A 21257-nucleotide genomic window follows, 5' to 3' on the forward strand; every position below is an offset into this window, starting at 1 on the left:
TTCCATGCTGTCCATAGCGGGTTGAGCCACTTGGAACCAGCGTGTTCCAGCCAACAGCTTTACGTCAACGAGCCATCTCTTCTGGGGTCTTCCAATGCCTCTCTTGTGTTCGCATAGTCTCCAGTGAACAATCCTAGAGATCCGTCTGTTGTAGTCTTGTCGAACTACATGTCTTAACCATTGCCATTTTAGTCATGCTACTCTCACTAGGAGGTCTGTTATATTCGTTCTTCTCCTGATGTCCTCTGAACGGATATCTGAAAGATTATTATGTTTAAAATACAAAATTCTGGTGGAATGCAACATATAGTGCAGAAATATATGAGTGGAATATTCTTTCGGACATTATATAGCTTCAGATTAACAATTTTAAAAAAGAAATTTCGTATCTTTTTAAAAAGTGCTAGAATAGTTTAGAATGAAATGATTTTTCCACCTAGAATGCATAAATTTATCGAACACGCTATGGACAGCATGGAAAATTGAATTGAAATTAGTATAACTGGAATCATATTTGGAATAGTACCCTTATGTGCGAAACACCATGGGTTTGTGTTACCTGTGAGTGATGCCATTGTATACGACATATGATAGGTCTACATTTCCTGTGATTAGTACCACCATCAGAGAAATACCATGAGTCTACGTTACCTGTGATTAGTACCACTGTAGGAGGAACACCATGATTAGTACCATTATGAGGGACCAGCGACCTTGGTTTTTCTATTTGTTTTACGTCGCACCGACACAGACAGGTCTTATGGCGACGATGGGACAGGAAAGGCCTAGGAATGGGAAGGAAGCGGCCGTGGCCTTAACTAAGGTCCAGCCCCTGAATTTGCCACCTTGGTTTTGGATCCCTTTACTTAATAATGCATCATCCCAGTAATTCAGGCTTTGTGAACTGGATCCACTGATTGTTTTCCTTTCACTATTATTTTTTCATCCTCATTCGTTTTAGATCCTAGACAGTGGATAAATTTTGAAGTTTTAATTTCCGTTTAGTTCACCTCTTACCATTAGGGGCCGATGACCTAGCTGTTAGGCCACTTTAAACAACAAACATCATCATCTTCATCAAATATATGTAATGAAAAATAAATAAAAGAATCTATTGAATTTTAAATAAAATCACACCTGTCAGATAAAATGGGCTCTACTGATGAGGCTGTTGACGAGGATGACAGTGGAACAAACCACATTTGTTTTGTACGGGAAGAAACTGCTAGCATGTTGCCTTGCTAACGCATATGGCATGACACGCACGAAAATCAATGGGCTTATTGAATGTTAGGTGATAAATGTTATCACGTAATGAGCTAATGATATTATGTTTCTATGATGCGCGGACTGCGACATGTAGCATAAAACTCTTCCTCGTGTCTGTTATTTGTGTGGAGTAACGCCAGAGTACTTGGTAATGACTCCACATGTTTCCACATGTTGATCAATAGCCGACATGCACAGCATATTCATCATTGCTTTAGTAAATTCAGTATCTCTAAGTCAGAAAATGTCCTTCCTATTTCTGGATTGGTTCGTGTTATAAGAGCTTCGAATAATAATAATAATAATAATAATAATAATAATAATAATAATAATAATAATAATAATAATAATAATAATAATGGGAAAGCTCTAAGAACTAAATTCGGCAAAATTTATCAAGTGAATAAGTTCAAGTACCTAGGAGAAGTAATTCAGCCATCAGGTTTAAATCATAAAGCAAATAAAGAGAGGATCTCAAAATTCCAGAAGGCCTATAGACTCACCTGGAACAGATATAACAAAAAATCAGTATCCAGGAACTCAAAATTAAGACATCACAACTCAGTTATCAAACCTGAAGAACTATACGCCTCGGAAATCTTAATCATTGGAGGTAGATCACTTATTAAAGACATATAGAAATAGGAGAGAAAAATGTTGAGGGAAATCAATGGTCCAGTCCACTCAGAGGGAATCTGGATGAAATGGAAGTCTAGGGAGCTTTATCAGCATTCTGAAAAGATCACCAACACCATCAAGAAAATTCGTTTTCAGAATTAACAATGACAGGTTCACCAAAAGGTTTCTCAACCTTCCTCCCTCAATGGAAGTCAAGAATAACTGGTTTAATAAAGTAGAAAAAGATCTTCAGGAAATTGGCATCCCATAGGAAATTATTCAAGATTGACTCCAGTTAAAAAAAATCAGCCAACAACCATCATTTTGAATACCAGGACTAATAAATCATGGACTGAAGAACGGAGGAAAAATGTTCAGTGCCCAGATGGAGAGATTTTGGGAGAAGAAAAGTTCACCATCAGCTAAATAAGTTCTACCGCGCTCCACAGATGCACATAACGTTATTAAAATAATAATAATGGAAATCGACTATAGCCCACTGAGAATGGGAACCAAATCCCAGGTAATCATGGTAGACTGTCTAGCTTTTTCCGATGACATTGTCATTCTGTCGAACGACGTAGAAACCTCTAGGATTCAAATCGAATTGTTACAGGAAATCGCAGAACAAACTGGCCTGCACATATCGTTTGAAAAACCAGACGTAATGAATAACATCAAAGACGCACCACCAAAACCTCGAAGGAAATACGGGGATATCAGGCGAGTAGAAAAATGTAAGTACCTGGATGAGTGAGATCATCATGCGAAATGGACTGGACAAGGAAGCACTTAGGGAAAGAATACGCAAACGTGAAATAGCCTACTTTAACTTCACGCACGATCTACAACAAAAAGTGCCATTCCCAAAATGCTAAGGTACGTCACTATGAAACGGTTCCGAAGCAGTAGTTATGTATGCTTCCGAAACCCTAGCAATAAATGCTAATAAAAGACTCCTAGAAGAACTGGAGAAAAAGGAGAGCAGAAAATTAGGGGAAATATAGGATCCAACTACAAGAATGTCCACCCACTACCCTTTTATAACGAGGACGTTAATTGTGGACTGGTCGAAACTGGAAAAAGACAGCTAGAAACTGAACCCGGGCCTCTTATACAAATGAATAAATCTTAAAAGGCAAGAACCCACGACATAAATAGGTTAAAATAGATTAGGGTTTATTATCATAAAATTGGCTGAAGTAGATATGAGATGGGCACGTAACAAACAAAAGGATACATAAGAAAAAATGTTAATCACATACATATTCTTGGAGGCTATTTTCTTTAAAATGCATAGGAGTCTTTTACTTCCTCAGGAATAATCTCATCAACTTCTTCACTTTTCTCATTTTTATAGGTACATAGGGAAGGGTAATATCAATAGATTCAGACAATACCAACCAATGGTACACTGAATTTGTCACAAAACATTTCTTTCGTGAAAGTGGAACCTCAATCAAAGAATTGATGATTAATAATATATATCGGCATTTAAACCCGAAAAGTAATTGGAACCGCTCCAGAACAAAACGAGGCCAAACTTTAATCCCCAAGACATAAACAATCTCCAAAGAGTAGCCTCTCTCAGAATTTAAAATGACATAGAAGCACTTCAGCCAAAAGGAATAATCACAGAACACAAACAAGTTATAGGGAGGAAAAAAAGGGGGACGTTGCCATAGTGAAATAAACATAGTCAAATATGATATGTAAGTCATAGAATAAGATCCAGAAATATAAAAATAAAACGGCTAAACCAGCCAGGAGCTGAGACAAGGTAATCACATACACAACCATAAGAGAAAAACTGAAGGTTACATCCATAAGGTACCCCAAAAAAATAACACAGACCCGACATTTATACATCACATCCACACATGCACACGTAGAGACCAGATGCGCAAGGCAACATAAAATGCAGAATCAAGACATACCGCGATAAAAACCGCAGTAGCATGAGAGAAGTGAGTGAAAGGCTCATGAGCTCTATCTGAGAGTCCAGATCAAATAATCAGGGTGGCCGCAACACAGGTCAAGACTCACCTAGTCATTACAATAATCACACCACAAATACGCTGTGGAACGTATTCATATCACTCCTTGTAGCGAACATGAATTGTACGGAATTAGCGTCTTAATTACACATCACAACATGAGCTCAAGTAAGACGTCGCAGTAGGAGAAAAAGAAACATGTATCAATTGAAAAATCTTCATAATCAAACAACATCACACACACCTCTATCAAAACGGGTCAGTGTTACCTTTTTTGGTCCCTAAGTAGAAATATATATACATATCAAGTAAATTATAAAGTAAAGGGGAAAGTGAAAATTAATCCGCCACAATTAAAATGAAGACCAAAGAACATAACCGGGATCACACGGAACACTAGCCTAGCATAGCTGTGGCAAGCCAAGGGAAGTAGTAAAGAAATGTAATACATTTCATTGCTCTGCCTCTCCATCCTTTTAACCAAGGCTTCCATTCTTTTATCATGTCCGACTCGTTGGCTGAATGGTCAGCGTACTGGCCTTCACTTCAGAGGGTCCCGGGTTCGATTCCCAGCCGGATCGGGGATTTTAACCTTAATTGGTTAATTCCAATGGCTCGGGGGCTGAGTGTGTGACGTATTCAACATTAGAAATAATCCTAGGTAGGGCTCTCATCTTCACGGACATGCAGGTCGCCTAATAGGCCGTCTACTAGAAAAAGACCTGCACCAGGCCTCTCCGGAGGCCATACGCCATTATTATTATTATTATTGTACCGGGCGGTACACCTCCATGCCGCTCATTCAAATATTGCACCAATTTAAACTCCTCTACGGGAGAAGTTTGGAACCTTGAAAACTGAACCAATTTTACTATTTCTTAAAAGAGGTCACTACTGTAAATTTGGTAATCTTGTAGTGTTCTGAACTGTGTCTATTTTGATTTGTGTTTGTTTATTCCGTATCAAGAAGTGTGAACATTCTCTTCTAGATGTCTCTACAGAGAAAAAACTAGGATTACGCACTCTCTTGCAAAGGAATGAACCTTCTTCAAGAAGTTTTGTGTTCATAAGTTTTTGACCTTACTAAATTTTGTTCTGTGGTTTGTGGGTTGGCAACATTAATCATTTCTACCCGCTTGTTTTGAATTTAGCCAATCCCGAATTTCTCTGATTAATTATTGACCAATAACGTATGTCCTCTCCGATATGGAGATGTTGCTTTAAGCTATCCAATAAAGTTGAGGGGGGTGTGTGTACTCATTCTTGAAAGGTCTCGAATGTTCCACGAGGGTATTTAAACTGCTGATTTTCTTGTCTCGGTGCCACTTCATCGACATCTTGCTTAGTGTGTGATTATGTAGCATGGGGCGGGAAGCGCCTCTTTCTTCGGGTAGCAGTTCATCCACAAGGTAATGGCCGCTTAATAACTTGATTTCTTGCTAGCTCAGCAGTTTAACCCTCGGGGCAGGTTCGAAACTTTTCTCATGTAACCTATCTTTAAAATGTAATAGACATTTGGTAAAATTTCGTCTCTTTAACTATAAATTGGGATAGAGAGTGTCTAACCCTCTCGAGCTCCCACTCATATTGTTTTGAGGTGACTACGGTTTCATAACCGGTTTTCTTCTCTTCGTAATGTAATAAAGTTTTCTTATCGTGTCACCTCCTTAGTATGGGATTAGCCCTTGCGTAAGCGGCTTAGTGCCAAGTAGGTTTTAAAAGTGTATTAGGAGTGCAAGCTTAGCCTCCATTCTATTTTGTATTATGGGCCAGTAACTTAACCTGATGTTTTATTTTCCTCATGTAAAGGCCCTGTAGGTTGGGTATCAAATACCCCTGTTTCTTGGTGTGCCTTAAGGGCAGATAGAAATGAAGTTTGCTGTAGCCTTTGATAGGCTTGTCAAATTGAGAGCGGGTCTGCTCTTTTTCTTAACACTGTAATTAGGAGCAAGTGCTCCTTGTACTTAGAGGTTTTATGCCCTTCAGCAATGGTAGTTGTGAGCTGAGAGCTCAGGAATTATACTTGGGGCTTGAAGCCCAGATTTTGATAATAACCCCCGAAATCTTGTAATTTCTTTGTACCTGATTTTGGCTTGTTGCTGACTTGTTATTTGTTGAGTTTTGAAAGTCTATATGAAAATTGTTAAACCTTGTTGTCTGTTGAAAATATAACCTTAATCAAAGTTTTAAATTAACTTTAATTCTGTAGTTGAGACCTATTCCAGCCAGCACCTTCTTTCACCTCTGCAAATCCACAAAACATCATAACAATTATTATTCTTTTCTCATTAGAGATCATACAAAGCAAAGTTAGGATAGAAAGAAATGGTTTGGAAATACATAATTGTATGAAGCACCATCTGTCGTAACAGGGAGGAAGTAGATGTCAAGTCTGAGAACAGTTACCATATTCAAATAACAGACATACGATATTGATATCAGGCAATATAATAACAAGACCATTTAAGGAATAAAATACTAAGACCACTAGGTGTGACACAAATGATATCCACCAAAAAGATCCGATAACGAAGTCTATAAAAAATAGGGAAAATTACAGACAAGATCCGCAAAAGACGGACGCGATTTTACGGGCACCTTAGAGGAATGGACGGAAACAGGTTGACCAAACAGATCTTTCACTTGCTTGATTCAAAACCTAAAATCTCGATGCTTTGGTTTAGAAACACCAAAGAAGACCTTCAAGTGCTACAGATCAAACCGGAAGACACCTTTAACAGAGGACTTTTCCGAAAAAAAGATAGTGACGAACGGGCTACAACTAGGCAACCATCCTCCATATAACACTAATCAGAGAGAAAAATGGAAGGGGTCCGACACTTCGATAATGAAGGTATCGGTCGAAGAAAGACAAGGGCTACGAAGGGCATGAAAATGAAAGACTCCCTAGGCCTCACAACCTAATACCGTCGGGGTCGGTAAAGAACAAGAATTGACCAAGGGAGGTCAGCTAGTGTAGATGAAAATAAAGACCCTGGCACAAGTAAATGGAAGCAATGCCAGGATTTAGATAAGGGCCCCGTGGACGCCAATTCACGCTCCCCCTGTAGCCCCTTTTAGTCACCTCTTACGAGGATACCGTGGATGTTACTCTACCGCCTCCACCCACAGAGGGATAAGACTGCCCAAGCCTCGATGAGAAATGCACTACTCCCTTTCAGGAATTTTCTAAAAATTCCGTGCCGAGCGAGTCGGCATTGCAGTTAGGGTCGCGCGGCTGTGAGCTTGCATTCGAAGATAGTGGGTTCTAATACTACTGTGGTTTCTCATTTCCACACCAGGAAAATCCTAGAGCTACGATCACTACGTTAGCAATCCTAGCCCTTTCCCATCCCTCAGTCGCCAAAAACCTTGGACGTTAAACAAGCAGCAAAACAATATATTCCGTATGGCCTACAGCCTTTGCGATTTTCTGCATGTTACTTCCTGCACTTCATCAATAGGAAAGTAATATTGCGCTGTGGATATCACTACAGCAAGACCTTTCTAATCTTCGACATACAAATAGCTCAGACTATTATACGGACTTCCATAATACAATTTTGAGCCTTTTTACAAGTAAATTGAAGACCTTCCGGAATAAGAATGTAAACAACAAATCAGTAACTTTTCAGGGGAGAAGAAAATTATTTTTGGGGTTTATTTCATGAACCAATTGCATATGCAAGTACCCAAATGAACTCATGCGTTGTCTGTTTCCATGGCTAAATGGTTAGCGTGTTGGCATTTGGTCGCAGGGGTCCTGGGTTCGATTCCCGGCACGGTCGGAGATTTTAACCATATTTGGTTAATTCCGATGGCACGGGGGCTGGGTTTATGTGTCGTCTTCATCATCATTTCATCCTCATCACGACGTGCAGTTCGCCTACGGGTGTGAAATCAAAAGACGTGCATCTGACGAGCCGAACTTGTCCTCGGACACTCCCGGCACAAGAAGCCACACGCCATTTCATTTAATTTTTAGTTCATTTATAAAAAACAATATTTTATTTTTATAGCTTAAGCTATAATTGGAAGTAATTTTTCTTTCATTCTTTCTTTCTTAATTCGTTTACCGTCCAGAGTTGGTTTTTCCCTCTACCGCGTAAGTGCAACATTCCGAAATTTGCCGAGGTACTGTTTGATATCAAGAATTCACGCTTCTTGCACATTCTTTGGATAACAGAATAGCTATATTTAGCATCGGTAAGGGCTGTTATATAACCCTCCCAGTAAGGGTCAGTCCACTTCGGCATCGTTGCAGCTAATGCCACACAAATTCTCAGTACTGTCGGGAATCATCACTCCCCGTTTTGACGTGCTCAAGTTGACAACAGCGCCTCCAGCTGCCTTCAAACTCGTCATCAGATATCGCGAACGACCTTCTCTATACCACCTGTTCAACGGCACACAAAAAAACACTTCCTCTTTCTCTTTGTGCAAATGATGAAACCTTGTAAGCACTAACCCCATGGCACTACAGCCCTTGAAGGGCCTTGGCCTACCAATCGACCGCTGCTCAGCCCGAGGGCCTGCATATTGCGAGGTGTTGTCTGTTCAGCACGACGAATACCCCCCGCCGTTATTCTTGATTTTCTAGACCGGGACCGCTATTTCACCGTCACATAGCTCCTCAATTCTAATTACGTAGGCTAAGTAGACCTCGAACCAGCCCTCAAATTGAGATAAAAATCTCTGACCTAGCCAGGAATCGAACCCGGGGTCTCCGGGTAAGAGGCAGGCCGAAGATGAAACCTTGTAGTGACAATGATTTTTCTGTATTTTTAAATCATATGTACACATTAGGCCGATTGCAGGAAATGTGATTAAACGATATATACGGTTAAACAATGCCTAAGACCGGGCGAGTTGGCCGTGCGGTTAGGGGCGCGCGGCTGTGAGCTTGCATCCGGGAGATAATGGGATCGAATCCCACTGTCGGCAGCCCTGAAGATGGTTTTCCGTGGTTTCCCATTTTCACACCAGGCAAATGCTGGGACTGTACCTCAATTAAGGCCACGGCCGCTTCCTTCCAACTCTTAGGCCTTTCCTATCCCATCGTCGCCAGAAGACCTATATGTGTCGGTGCGACGTAAAGCCACTAGCAAAACAAAACAACGCCTAAGTATGGCTGCCGCATTGCAAATACATTATTTATCACTTGGACACTGTGATGTTCAACCGGCCATGTTTAAACACTGCTGAGAACACTGTTTAACCTCAAATGAGGGAAGTGAATCACAATCAGAGGTTATGTGCCGTGAAACATGTAATTTGTATTATCACGTTGAGACGATTCTGGGAAGGAAGGTTAGTCCGACGACCTCTCTGTGGGTCACCCGCTGCGAAATTGTAGCAATTCATTTGAAATGTAGGGGGAGGTAGAGCTTAAAATAAGATTTCGCTTGTTTTATGGAACTGACAAAGGGACAGTCCGTTAAATGTCAACTTGAATACAATTCTTGACAACCGATATATTTTATTATGCGTGGGGTGATTTCCGTGGAATTATAGGTCACTTCGACTCCATACATGTCAGAATTACTTGTCCCAATCGTCAGAGGGGTGTCACATACATTCACGGGGAGGGATTCATTTATATCTACTGCCAAGTGAAAACTAAAAAGTAGGTTGTATGTGGTTTCTATATATAATCGTTGCGCTAATTCAGATAAGTTTCCGGAAATTATAAGATAGGAAAAGGCAAGTAGTGATGGTGGTGATTATTAATTTAAGATGAGGACTGGTGAAGAAGAGCCGTGGCCATAATAACAACCCTAGTATTTGCCTGATGTAGAAATAGGGAAACTACGGAAAATAATCTTCAGGGCTGCCGATGATGCGTTTCGAACCTACAATCTCCAGAATGCAAGCTAGATCTATATGGCTCGTACAACACATTCGGTTACACATTACTATCGTTTCATCTTTCCTTAGTCGAAGCTATTTACCAGTTGATTACACTCACCGTAACAACGCTATAATCAAAGATACACTTCCCCGTACGGTGGCCTGTAGCTTTAGTGTCGATATATTATGAGATTTAGGCTAACTTCCACCGAAAGCGATGCTCTTATCTGTGGGCAAGTCATGCTCATGTTCAGCCACATTTGAGTAGTTTGTAGGAAGACAAACAGCTGATTGGCGTTCGGTGCGCACACCGACGAATTTCATTGGTTGCGACAAGCAAAGAGTTGCGTGAAAGATACTTTTATCTCCTTATTTTTTTTAATTACCAATATCGAAACATTAAACGATGCCTAGCTAAACACCAGTTGAACATTGTTTATGCAACGGAAGATCGTGCTCGATTTAGACGTTGTCTAAGGCTTAAAACTAGTCATCGTTTCTGCAATCGGCCCTAAGTGTTTAGTATTATTTAAACGTGGACTATGACTCATGCGGGAATGTCTTCACAGTACTTTTCTTTGTTTTCAGAAATGAAAAGTTCTACACGTGTTGCGACGAGCCATACCTCGACATCACGTTCAACATCACGATGAGACGGAAAACTCTTTTCTACACCGTAAACATCATCATCCCCTGCATGGGTATCTCGTTCCTCACCGTGCTGACCTTCTACTTGCCGTCCGACAGCGGCGAAAAGGTGAGTACTCCAGTCTCACCTCACGTGAAACATTCTAAATGTTATCATTAAAATATCATCCGTGGAATACCTTGTATAACAATGAAAAGACAGGAAAAATGCCTTTTATAATATGTTAATAGGCAACGCATGTTTAGCCACTAATAGGTTAACATACAAACGTATTTAACCAAGAAGCAAGTGTCATCTAGCCCCTCTACAATTATGTCGGTGGGTTGCATAAATCTTATGGGTTCTGATAGTTCAGATCGCTAATATTTATGCAACTCTCACTGCAGAACCGTCGTGCGGGTAGTAGACACTTGCGCCTTGGTTGAATCCGTTTGCATTCTAACCTATTAGTGACTAAATAGCCTTTCCCTACTTGTTATCACTCCTTTTTACTACCACTTATCCCAAATATTTACTACCAAGGAAATAAGCTCAGACATTATTTTATTAACATGACGTAATTAATTACCATGTATTTTCATTAGTACTAGGCAACCATCCTCTATTCACACTAATCAGAGGGAAAACAGAAAAAAATGAAGACATCGGCCAAAGAAAGACAAAGGCCACGAAGGGAGTGAAAATGAAGGACTCCCTAGGCCACGTGAATATAATATCGTCGGGATCGGAAAAGACTGAGTTAGCTAAGAAAGATCAGATAGGATAGATGAAAGCGAGAAGCCTTCCACAAGAAAGTGCAAACAAAGTCAAGACTTAGCTAAGGGCCCTATGGTTGCCAACCCACGGTCCCAAGAGTTACTGGGGACGGTTAAAGCCAACTCTTACAACAGGCGGGGGATACCATGGGAGTTATTCTACCGCCCCCACCCACAGGAGGAACCATTGGAAGTCAGATAAGATAGATGAAAGTAAGGAGCCTAGCACAAGTTGAAACAATGCCAGGGCACAGAGAAGGGCTCCGTCATCGCGAACCCACGCTCCCAAGTTAAGTGCCCCTGACGGCCCCTTTTAGTCGCCCCTTACGACGGGCAGGCGTGACCTCGAAAATATTGTGAGATGGACAGCAGGCAATGGTATGTTGATAAACGGGGCTGAAAGTCAGGTTGTGAGTTTCACAAATAGGAAAAGTCCTCTCAGTTTTAATTACTGCGTTGATGGGGTGAAAGTTCCTTTTGGGGATCATTGTAAGTATCTAGGTGTTAATATAAGGAAAGATCTTCACTGGGGTAATCACATAAATGGGATTGTAAATAAAGGGTACAGATCTCTGCACATGGTTATGAGGGTGTTTAGGGGTTGTAGTAAGGATGTAAAGGAGAGTGCATATAAGTCTCTGGTAAGACCCCAACTAGAGTATGGTTCCAGTGTATGGGACCCTCACCAGGATTACCTGATTCAAGAACTGGAAAAAATCCAAAGAAAAGCAGCTCGATTTGTTCTGGGTGATTTCCGACAAAAGAGTAGCGTTACAAAAATGTTGCAAAGTTTGGGTTGGGAAGAATTGAGAGAAAGAAGAAGAGCTGCTCGACTAAGTGGTATGTTCCGAGCTGTCAGCGGAGAGATGGCGTGCAATGAAATTAGTAGACGAATAGGTTTGAATGGCGTCTATAAAAGTAGGAAAGATCACAATATGAAGATAAGGTTGGAATTCAAGAGGACAAACTGGGGCAAATATTCATTTATAGGAAGGGGAGTTAGGGATTGGAATAACTTACCAAGGGAGATGTTCAATAAATTTCCAATTTCTTTGAAATCATATCGGAAAAGGCTAGGAAAGCAACAGATAGGGAATCTGCCACCTGGGCGACTGCCCTAAATGCAGATCAGTATTGATTGATTGATTGATTGATTGATTGATTGATTGATTGATTGATTGATTGATTGATTGATTGATTGATTGATTGATTGATTGATTGATTGATTGATTGATTGATTGATTGATTGATTGATTGATTGATTGATTGATTGATTGATTGATTGATTGATTGATTGATTGATTGATTGATTGATTGATTGATTGATTGATTGATTGATTGATTGATTGATTGATTGATTGATTGATTGATTGATTGATTGATTGATTGATTGATTGATTGATTGATTGATTGATTGATTGATTGATTGATTGATTGATTGATTGATTGATTGATTGATTGATTGATTGATTGATTGATTGATTGATTGATTGATTGATTGATTGATTGATTGATTGATTGATTGATTGATTGATTGATTGATTGATTGATTGATTGATTGATTGATTGATAGTGGGTGTTATTCCACCGCACTCACCCACAGGGGTTATGTTGCCTAGATAATTGCTTAGCCTAAATTGCGTTCTTCCAAACTGATGTCTTGTAGGTGATGGGATTTCATTTTCCACCGGTGTATTTTGTCATAATTGTGACTAGCTTCCTCCACAGTAAAAGCAATAAATTCGTCTAGAAGACAAAAAGAAATATTCCTATTATACCGAAGTTCAATCGAAAGATTTTTAGAAAGATTTCAGTTATCCTAAACAAAATAATTATCAGTAAACTGTTTGTAGATTTAGAGGTGTCAGCGCCAACCCGTTCACTTCACCTCGTAGAAACCCCGTTCAGTACCAGCCCGGCAGGCTGATGGCGAGGAGCAATACGAGATGCCAAAACACACGCATGCACAGAAATGGCATCCCGATATAAACAGTGCATGCCATCACCCCCCCCCCAACACCTACAGGTAGATAGCCTGCTACAAGACTGTTGTGACTGAAATGGGCCACAGTAGAGCAGTCCCTTCGTTCATTTTCGGTACTGGAGTGGCCTTCAACACTACCCCTTCATTCCCTCCCCTCCTTTTCAATACTGGAGTGGCCTTCAACACTACCCCCTTCATTCCCTACCCTCCTTTTCAATACTGGAGTGGCCTTCAATACTAACCCTTCACTCCCTCCGCTCCTTTTTGGCGGTGGAGTGGTCAACCCTAACCATTCATCCCTCCCCTCCTCTTCTGTAATGGAGTGGCCTTCAACACTACCCGTTCACTCCCTCGCCTCCTTTCCGGTACTGGAGTGGCCTCCAACCCTAACCCTTCACTCCCTCCCCTCCTCTTTCGGTAGTGCAGTAGCCTTCAACCCTAATCCTTCACTCTCTCCCCTCCCTTTCAGTCCTGGAGTGGGGCAGGGTTGATTTTTTTATGTCGGGGCATTATTTTTGTGTATGCGTGCACCATCATCCGTCTGTAAAGACGCTTGAAATACGACGACGACGTCTCGTTCCGCTAAACAAGTTGCCGAAGGGAATGTCTAATGGGCTATGTCTGGGAAGTTCTCCATGTTTCTGGTTACAAGTTCAGTCGGATAATAAACATTACTAGGTATATATTCCTCATTTCGATGTGCTATTATATGTGTCTCTGTATTTCTTGTTTCCTTTAATATGTTATCGCGATGCGGTTACGGAGCCAAGCTCTGTACTCGTGAGATGCGTGAGTCAAACCCCACAGTCGAGTATCCTGAGAATAGTTTTCTATTGTTTCCGGTTTTCAGTTCCCAGCAAAAGCGGGGGCAGTTCCAGTTCATAGGCCACACCCAGTTCCATCTACCCGCGTACTCAATTTCTTTCACCATCATTCATTTTATCTTCATTAACTCCTCAAATAAAATTGGGGACAGGAAGGCAATCTGGCCGTAAAAACATGCCATATAAATCAATATATATATGCCAAGTGGTGGTGGTAGTGATTATTGTTTTAAGAGTAAGTACAACTAGGCAACTATCCTCTACATAACACTAATCAGACGGAAAAAATGGAAGGGATCCGACACTTCGAAAATGAAGGTATCGGCCAAAGGAAGGCAACGGCTACGAAGGGCGTGATGGTGAAAGACTTCCTACGCCTAGCAGCCTAATACCGGTGGGTCGAAAAAGAACAACAATTGACCAAGGGAGGTCAGGCAGGATAGATGAAACTGAGGAGCATGTCACAAGTAACTGGAAGGAATATTCAGCTAAGGGTCCTGTCGTCTTCAACCCACGCTACCAAGTTCAGAGACCCTGGGGTCCCGTTCAGTCGTCTCTTACAACAGACAGGGGTTACTGTGGGTGTTATTCTACCGGCCCCACCCATAGGGGGGCCTGGTATCAAGAAACGGGACCAAGGATTAGGTCAAAGGAGGGCACAATGAGCAGCGCTCCTGCTCAGGCAGGTAAGAGAGCAGTGTGCTGCCTAGCAGCTGCTTGCACGGCCCTCAGTTACAACTAGTGAAGGAGCAGTGTGCTGCCTAGCAGCTGCTTGCACGGCTCTCGGTTACAACTAGTGAACGATCAGTGTACAACCTAGCACCTGGTTGCACGGCTCCAGTTACAACTAGTGGAGGAGCAGAGTACATCATCCTAGCAGCTGCTTGCAGAGTGAAGGAGCAGTGTACAGCCTAACAGCTGCTCGCACGACTCTCAGTTAAAACTAGTGAAGGAGGAGAGTACAGCCCAGCAGCTGCTTGCACGGCTCTCGGTTGCAACTAGTGAAGGAGCAGAGTACAGCCTACCAGCTACTTGCACGGTTCTCGGTTACAACTAGTGAAGGGGCGGAGTACAGCCTAGAACCTGCTTGGACGGCTCTCGGTTACAAATAGTGAAGGAGCAGAGCACAGCCTAACAGCTGCTTGCACGGCTCTCAGTTACAACTAGTGAAGGAGCAGAGCACAGCCTAACAGCTGCTTGCACGGCTCTCGGTTACAACTAGTGAAGGAGCAGAGTACAGCCTAGCAGCTGCTTGCACGGTTCTCGGTTACAACTAGTGTAGAGCAGTGCACAGCCTAGCAGCTGCTTGCACGGTTCTGGGTTACAACTAGTGAAGAGCAGTGCACAGCCTAGCAGCTGCTTGCACGGCTGTCAGTTACAACTAGTGAAGGAGCAGAGCACAGCCTAACAGCTGCTTGCACGGCTCTCGGTTACAACTAGTGAAGGAGCAGAGTACAGCCTAGCAGCTGCTTGCACGGTTCTCGGTTACAACTAGTGAAGAGCAGTGCACAGCCTAGCAGCTGCTTGCACGGCTCTCAGTTACAACTAGTGAAGGAACAAAGTACAGCCTAGCAGCTGTTTGCACGGTCCTCGGTTAAAACTAGTGTAGAGCAGTGCACAGCCTAGCAGCTGCTTGCACGGTTCTCGGTTACAACTAGTGAAGAGCAGTGCACAGCCTAGCAGCTGCTTGCACGGCCGTCAGTTACAACTAGTGAAGGAGCAGAGTACAGCCTAGCAGCTTCTTTCACGACTCTGTTACAACTAGTGAAGGAGCAGAGTACAGCCTAGCAGTTACTTGCATGGCTCTCAGTTACAACTAGTGAAGGAGCAGAGTACAGCCTAGCAGCTTCTTTCACGACTCTGTTACAACTAGTGAAGGAGCAGAGTACAGCCTAGCAACTTCTTTCACGACTCTGTTACAACTAGTGAAGGAGCAGAGTACAGCCTAGCAACTTCTTTCACGACTCTGTTACAACTAGTGAAGGAGCAGAGTACAGCCTAGCAGCTTCTTTCACGACTCTGTTACAACTAGTGAAGGAGCAGAGTACAGCCTAGCAACTTCTTTCACGACTCTGTTACAACTAGTGAAGGAGCAGAGCACAGCCTAACAGCTGCTTGCACGGCTCTCGGTTACAACTAGTGAAGGAGCAGAGTACAGCCTAGCAGCTGCTTGCACGGTTCTCGGTTACAACTAGTGTAGAGCAGTGCACAGCCTAGCAGCTGCTTGCACGGTTCTCGGTTACAACTAGTGAAGAGCAGTGCACAGCCTAGCAGCTGCTTGCATGGCTCTCAGTTACAACTAGTGAAGGAGCAGAGTACAGCTTAGCAACTACTTGCACGGCTCTGAGTTACAACTAGTGAAGGAGCAGAGTACAGCCTAGCAGTTACTTGCATGGCTCTCAGTTACAACTAGTGAAGGAGCAGAGTACAGCTTAGCACCTACTTGCACGGCTCTCAGTTACAATTAGTGAAGTGGTGCGTATGTAAACAGTTTTAAACCGTTAACAGTTCTATTGTACGTAATATCTCAGTGAATTAGATTATGGTGAGGAAATAAAATAAGTTGTTTTGTGTATACAAACGCCATGTGCTTAGTAAATGTGTAGGAAACAACATTAATTATCTTGACATGTGTTAACTAAATACTTATTTGACTACTACTTGTAGTCATGAATTACTGTAGGCCAATATAAAAGCTCGTTTTGGAATACAATATCAACAATGAACGACGAACGAACTGTACGATTGTATTATTCGTATGTAATAAATTTCATTGGGATCTATACTGACGATGATCGCTAACAAAGAGGGGAAGGAAGGTCCACCTATTCAGTACCAGTTAAATAATGTATAAATAGCTTTATTAAATGTTGGGACTACTTTCGACCCTGTTGTATGGGTCACCTTCAGCCTTATTCACATGATGGAAAAACATATATTGTAACATGCAATACAATCACCAGTAATACACTGAAATTGCCATGTCTTAGATTTCTTTGCCAGATGTGTGCATAAATCTTTCGCGGTTTCACTAAGAGATAGCGCCAGCGAACAGTACGCACCGTATGAATTTCACACATACGTTAGTTTGATCGTCTGGCATTAACCTACCAACACACAAAAGTTGAGCCCGCTAAACACTAGCGTCTATGTTGTATAGTTGAGTGTTCATGTCAACGTTTCTGTCTGAAAAAGAACATTTGTGGCACGCATTGATTTTTTTATATTTAAGCAAAAGAGAAAGGTTGTTAAAAAGTCAGCGTTTGCAGGTACAAGCATATGGTGAAGACGCGTCATCGATTCGAACATGAGAGACATGGTTTAGACAATTTAAACATGGTGAGCAATTGCAGCCGTTACTGGATGATAACCCAACTCAAACTCAACTGCAATTGGCACAAGCTTTAAATGTGTCACAAGAAATAATCAGCAGACGTTTACGAGCAACCGGGAAGATCAGTAAACTCGGTAAATGGGTCCCATACGATTTGAATGAACGGCAAACGGAAAATCGCAGAGTCGCTTGTGAAATGCTGCTTCAGCGCCATAAAAGGAAATCGTTTCTGTACCGAATTGTGACGGGTGACGAAAAATTGATTTTTGAGCCCCACTCCAATTTGATAGGCGAGGGACTCCTTGGAAACAACTTGACGAACGAAATGGAAATCCATGGGGAGCTATCAATATTAATGGGGCTTATAGAAGAAAGAAAGTAAAACTGGCTGAGTCAGCAAAGAGGATGCACCCGAATGTGCTAGGATTAGATTATATTCCGGTAAGGGGAGATAAAGAGGAAGAGGTAGGAGACTATAAAGTGTACTTGACAGGTGTTAAAAATGGAAGGGCTGAGTGTCGGGTAGGGCTGTTCATCAAGAATACTATTTCACGCAACATAGTTTCTGTTAGGCACGTAAATGAGCGAATGATGTGGGTAGATTTTGCAGTTGGAGGAATTAGGATGAGAATTATCTCAGTGTATTCACCATGTGAGGTTGCAGGTGAACATGAAGTTGAAAAGTTCTGTGAAGCATTGAGTGACATCGTAGTTAGGGTCAACATCAAGGATAGTATAGAGGTAATGGGCGATTTCAATGCGAGAGTTGGAAACAGAATTGAAGGATACGAAAGGGTGATTGGTAAATGTGGGGAAGATATGGAAGCTAATAGAAATGGGAAGCGTTTGCTGGACTTCTGAGCTAGTATGGGTTACGAATACATTCTTCAAACATAAGGCTATTCATCAATACACATGGGGAGAGTAGGGGTACCGGATCCATAATAGATTATATCTCAACCAACTTCGAATTCAGGAAATCTGTTAGGAATTTGTGGGTTTTCCGGTGATTTTTCGATGATACAAATCACTATCTGATCTGTAGTGAACTAAGTACCTCAAGGCCTAGCATAGAGAAAGTAATATTTGTCTGCGAACGAATAATGGTAGGCCATCTCCAGGACGAGGAAATTGGGAAGAATTACATAAATATGATAAGTAAGAAGTTCCGAACAGTGGACAGTAAGCAGTTTCAGGGTATAGAAAGGGAATGGATGGCCTACAGGGATGCTGTAGTAGCAACAGCAAGGGAATGCCTAGGAACAACTGTGTGTAAAGATGGGAAAAAGCGAACATTATAGTGGAATGATGTAATGAGAGCAGCTTGTAAACGTAAAAAGAAGGCTTATCAGAAATTGCTCCAAATAACGGCTGATATAGTGAGGGAATTGTACGTAGATAAAATAAATAGAGCCAAAGAAACAGTTATTGAATCCAAGAAGAAGTCGTGGGAAGATTTTGGTAATAACCTGGAAAGGTTGGGTCGATCAGCAGGAAAACCTTTCTGGACAGTAATAAAGAATCTTAGGAAGGGAGGGAAAAAGGAAATGGACAGTTTTCTCGGTAATTCACGTGAACTCATAATAGATCCTAGGGAATCTTTGGACAGCTGTAGGAAATATTTTGAAAATCTTCTCAAAGTAAAAGGAAATCTTTCAGGTGGTACCGCGAACAACCAAGCTCATGGGGAGGAGGAAAATTATGTTGGTGAAATTACGCTTGGGGAAGTGGAAAGGATGGTAAATAAACTCCATTGTCATAAAGCAACAGGAATAGATGAAATTAGACCTGAAATTGTGAAGTATATTGGGAAAGCAGGGATGAAATGGCCTCATAGAATAATAAGTTTAGCATAGAGTGTTGGTAAGGTACCTTCAGAATGGACAAAAGCAGTAATTGCACCTATCTATAAGCAAGGGAACAGGAAGGATTGCAACAACTGTTGAGGTATCTCATTGATTAGTATACCAGGCAAAGTATTCACTGGCATCTTGGAAGGGAGGGTGCGATCAGTCGTTGAGAGGAAGTTGAATTAAAACCAGTGTGGTTCCAGAAGACAGAGGGGCTATCAGGATCACATTTGCAGTATGCGCCAGGTAAATGAAAAATGCTACGACAGGAATAGAGAGTTGTGCTTATGTTTCGCAGATCAAGAGAAAGCATATGATAGCGTACTGAGGGAAAAGTTGTTCATAATATTGCTGGACTGTGGAATCAAGAGTAGATTATGAAAATCAATCAAAGTTATTTATGTTGAAAATTGATCTGCAGTGAGAATTGTTGGTAGAATGAGTTCTTGGTGCAGGGTACTTACAGGGGTTAGACCTTTGTTGTTCGTAGTTTACATAGATCATCTCCTGAAAGGTATAAAGTAGCAGAGAGGGATTCAGTCAGGTGGAAATGTAGTAAGCAGTATTGCCTATGCTGACGACTTGGTCTTAAAGGCAGATTGTGCCTAAAGCCTGCAGTGTAATATCTTGGAACTTGAAAATAGGTGCAATGAGTATGGTATAAAAATTAGCCTCTCGAAGACTAAATTGATGTCTGTAGGTAAGAAATCCAAGAGAATTGAATGTCAGATTGGTGATGCAAACCTGGAACAGGTAGATAAATCCAAGTATTTAGGATGTGTGTTCTCCCAGGATGGTAATATAGCAAGTGAGATTGTATCAAGTTGTAAGAAGGAAGTCAGCTCTCAGACGAAACTATCTTTACATGGGTCTGTTTTCAGACCAACTTTGCTTTACGGGAGCGAAAGTTGGGTGGACCCAGGATATCTTATTCGTAAGTTAGAATTAACAGGCATGAAAGTAGTGAGAATGATTGCTGGTACAATCAGGTGCGAACAATGGAAGGAGAGTACTGGGAATGAGAAGGTACAGGCTAAGTTAGGAATGAACTCGATGGATGAAGCTGTACGCATAAACCGGCTTCGGTGGTGGGGTCACTTAAGGCGAATGGAGGAGGATAGGTTACCTAGGAGAATAATGGACTCTGTTATCGAGGATAAGAGAAGTAGAGGGAGACCAAGACGACGATGGTTAGACTCGGTTTCTAACGATTTAAAGATAAGAGGTATATGAATAAATGAGGCCACAGCACTAGTTACAAATAGAGGATTGTGACGACATTTAGTAAATTCACAGAGTCTTGTAGACTGAACGTTGAAAGGCATAACGGTCTATAATGATGATGATTGTGTGTTTGAAAATCCGAAACGGAGAAAATCGTGGTTGTCACCTGGCGAAGCCGGTCCTTCAACATCAAAGCCAAATCGCTTCGGCAAGAAGACCATGCTTTGCATCTAGTGGGACCAGAGCGGTATTGTGTATTATGAACTCTTGAAGCCCGGTGAAAGCGTTAATGCACAACGCTATCGCATATAAAATATTAATTTAGATCGTGCATTGATCGAAAGACGGCCGGAATGGGACAGAAGACATGGTGAAATGATTTTGTTACACGACAATGCTCCATCTCACACAGCAAAACCAGTTAAAGACACCTTGAAATCCCTTGGATGGAACATCCTTCCGCACCCGCCGTACTCTCCCGACCTGGCGCCATCTGACTATCACCTCTTGCAGAGCAGCACTTCAGCAATTTAGAGGAAGTTGTAAAATGGCTCAACGAACAGTTTGCCGCAAAAGACAAGCAGTTTTTCTGGCATGGTATTCATAACTTACCTGAAAGATGGGCGAAGTATGTAGAAGCCGAAGGCCAATATTTTGAATAAACAAAAAATGAATTTTCCTTGAAAATTACGTTTACCACAAAAACGGGCAAGACCTTATGCATACACCTGGTATATAATACGCTTATGAGCACATGTGAGTCGTAGTTGTTTACATATGCACCTGGAATTAAATAGGGTAACTTACCCTAGTTAGGAATAAAGTGTTGAAGTAAAACAGTACAATAGAGTGAAAACAAAGTCATAAATAAAAATAAAAGAAAAATGGCATATAAGAAGCTTC

General features: G+C 41.6%; 1 pseudogene; it reads left to right on the top strand.

Annotated features, from left to right (window-relative positions):
- Positions 1-21257, top strand: part of LOC136856949 (acetylcholine receptor subunit alpha-like) — a 671873-nt pseudogene that overhangs the window by 449028 nt on the left and 201588 nt on the right.

This window comes from Anabrus simplex, chromosome 1 (assembly GCF_040414725.1).
Source record: "Anabrus simplex isolate iqAnaSimp1 chromosome 1, ASM4041472v1, whole genome shotgun sequence".
Classification (NCBI taxonomy): domain Eukaryota; kingdom Metazoa; phylum Arthropoda; class Insecta; order Orthoptera; family Tettigoniidae; genus Anabrus; species Anabrus simplex.